The sequence below is a fragment of the Halictus rubicundus genome, unplaced genomic scaffold (genome assembly GCF_050948215.1).
Source record: "Halictus rubicundus isolate RS-2024b unplaced genomic scaffold, iyHalRubi1_principal scaffold0571, whole genome shotgun sequence".
Classification (NCBI taxonomy): Eukaryota; Metazoa; Arthropoda; class Insecta; order Hymenoptera; family Halictidae; genus Halictus; species Halictus rubicundus.
The window spans coordinates 57,501-58,137 of record NW_027489112.1 but is presented as its reverse complement, the minus strand read 5'-3'; positions in this window follow the sequence as shown (position 1 = coordinate 58,137).

Genomic DNA, 637 nt, shown 5'->3' with positions numbered 1-637 from the left:
TGTATCATAACACCAAACTCGCTACAATTATTATTTATCGAGTTATTAGCAAATAATGGACGGATGTGCTACTCCGTCGGACGTTCGACGAAAATTTTTCTAAGTCCCACCGCCAAGAGGAAACTTTTTCCCTATCGGTCCTAGACGATTTTCGACGTGATATCACTGTAATATAGACGGTTTCTAACAATATATATCATAACACCAAACTCGCTACAATTATTATTTATCGAGTTATTAGCAAATAATGGACGGATGTACTACTCCGTCGGACGTTCGACGAAAATTTTTCTAAGTCCCACCGCTAAGAGGAAACTTTTTCCGTATCGGTCCTAGACGATTTTCGACGTGATATCACTGTAATATAGACGGTTTCTAACAATATATATCATAACACCAAACTCGCTACAATTATTATTTATCGAGTTATTAGCAAATAATGGACGGATGTACTACTCCGTCGGACGTTCGACGAAAATTTTTCTAAGTCCCACCGCTAAGAGGAAACTTTTTCCCTATCGGTCCTAGACGATTTTCGACGTGATATCACTGTAATATAGACGGTTTCTAACAATATATATCATAACACCAAACTCGCTACAATTATTATTTATCGAGTTATTAGCAAATAATGGAC